This window comes from Nematolebias whitei, chromosome 1 (genome assembly GCF_014905685.2).
Source record: "Nematolebias whitei isolate Nwh7 chromosome 1, NemWhi1, whole genome shotgun sequence".
Lineage (NCBI taxonomy): Eukaryota > Metazoa > Chordata > Actinopteri > Cyprinodontiformes > Rivulidae > Nematolebias > Nematolebias whitei.
Genome location: NC_056498.1, coordinates 46,893,176 through 46,895,557, shown reverse-complemented (window position 1 = coordinate 46,895,557; position 2,382 = coordinate 46,893,176). Strand labels below are relative to the sequence as shown.

The window sequence follows — 2,382 nt, the reverse complement described above, 5'->3', positions numbered from 1 at the left end:
TTTCTATGGTCCACATGCAGTTTCTATGGTTCACATGCAGTTTCTATGGTTCACATGCAGTTTCTATAGTCCCCATGGAGTTTCTATGGTCCACATGAAGTTTCTATAGTCAGTTCAGTTTATTTAAATAGCTCCAAGTCACAACAGAAGTCATCTCAGGGCACTGAACAGAAACATTCATATACATAAAAAAAGTGAATTAGTAAAAGTTATCTGTCTAAGGAAGCAGCAGATTGTGTTGAATCTTTACTTTGTCACAGTCTCCAATCCTGAGCAAGAACAAAGGAGACAGTGGAAAGAAAAAACTGCCTTTTAACAGGAAGAAACCTCCATCAGAACCAGGCTCAGGACGAGCGGCCGTCTGCTTCGACCGGCTAATGTTCTTGTCACTGAATATTAAATTAAGAGTTCATGTTTTTGTTGTTTTTATATTTTAATACCGTCAGGTGTTCGTGTGCTCTTTTAGTCACTTCATGATGGTCTCTATAGTTGAATCATTTTTACAGATTATTGCTGTTAAATGATCGTGTTTGGTTTTGTTTGCTGCTTTTTGTTTATGTATGGTGTAAATCACTTCCTGTTACACTTTATTTAGTAAGTACCTTAAAGAAGTTTTGTTGGATAAAAGCTCTGCTGCGCATTCTACATTTAGAGACTCTAGGAACCTCAGGTAAACCTGCACGTGTGACGACCAGGACCTTCTGACACTTTAAACATAACTTCAGATTTTAACACGGTGTCTGTTTGAGTCTTTGTCTTCCTGTCCTATTAAGAGTGCTGTGGTTACCATGGGCCTCCTGAGCCAGTGGCATCACTTTGACACTTATTTTTAATCTCTTTTTGTTTTCTACTCCTCTTCTACATTAAAATAGATGATCTGTGTTCAAATTTCAAGCAGATACAACAATATCTTCAGAAATGTTTCTTTTTTTTCCTGGTCTTTGTTTTGGATTTGAGTCCGGGTGCTGGGGCCAGTTTGGGTTTACAGTGTGAACACCAGATACCGGTTTGAGTCCAGGTTTTTGTGGCTCTATTATTCCGCTCCCTCTTATTTATTTATTTTTAGTCCCTATTTGTTGGTTGCAGTGACTGACAGGGCAATTTGAAGATGTCTGGCTTTTCATCATCACTTATGGTGTCAGTGGCTTAGAATAAAAATCCTTTTTATAGGATTGATTTATTTTTCTTTTTTCCACTCTCAGCCAGTCTGCCAACACTCTGAGTGTGAATCTTATGCTGAGAACTTCAAGTGGGATTTTGGTGAGGAACTCGTCACAGTCGGAGACAACCGATCATTCCTCTCCTTTTTTGTTCTTACAGAATAATGTTTACACTATCACCCGAAACAGGATCGTCATTGGTTATTCTCTAGCACTGTGCTTCTTTTATCACCCACAAAAATGTGAAGGCAAAAAAAAAACCGCACCCAAAAAAAAAAAAGTTTTTGCCCATGCCTACGATTGTGTGTGTGTCTGTTAGCAAAATATCTTATGAAGCACTGGGCACATTTTTTTGGAGACGAGCCAGTGCAAAATGATTGACTCCGCTACTCATTATTTCACTCATAAATGTTTTTACCCGAGTCACATTTAATGATTTTTAACACATTTGTTGTGATAGTACCTTCACAACACCTGCTCTGAGTTTCAGTTTTATTTATTCAAAAAGTGTCAAGTCGCATCAGAAGTCATTTCAGGGCGCTAGACAGAAACATTTACACACAATAAAAAAGCCAAGTAATAAAAAAAATCTATCTAAGGAAGAAGCAGATTGTGTTAAATCTTGACTTCGTCTCAGTCTCCCATCCTGAGCGAGCACAAAGGAGACAGTGGAAAGAAAAAACTCACTTTTAACAGGAAGAAACCTCCAGCAGAACCAGCTCAGGACGAGCGGCCGTCTGCTTCAGCCGGCTGAGTTTGAGAGGACAGGAAGTAGAAACGAACAGAATGACAGGTCCACGTGTGCGTTCTATAGCCCAGGTGTACTGTCTATAGCCCAGGTGTGCTTACTATAGTCCAGGTGTACTTTCTATAGCCCAGGTGTGCTTACTATAGTCCAGGTGTACTGTCTATAGCCCAGGTGTACTTACTATAGTCCAGGTGTGCTTTATATAGTCCAGGTGTACTTACTATAGTCCAGGTGTACTGTCTATAGCCCAGGTGTACTTACTATAGTCCAGTTGTACTTTCTATAGCCCAGGTGTGCTTACTATAGTCCAGGTGTACTTTCTATAGTCCAGGTGTGCTTTCTATAGTCCAGGTGTACTTATTATAGTCCAGGTGTACTTTATATAGTCCAGGTGTACTTTCTATAGTCCAGGCGTGCTTACTATAGTCCAGGTGTACTTACTATAGCCCAGGTGTACTTATTATAGTCCAGGTG

The 2,382-nt window shown here is 39.8% G+C and overlaps 1 protein-coding gene across 1 annotated transcript in view; it reads left to right on the top strand.

The window, feature by feature from the left end:
- The window catches only part of cdh23 (cadherin-related 23), a 275,500-nt gene that overhangs the window by 2,832 nt on the left and 270,286 nt on the right, over positions 1 to 2,382 (top strand). The window lies entirely within an intron of this gene.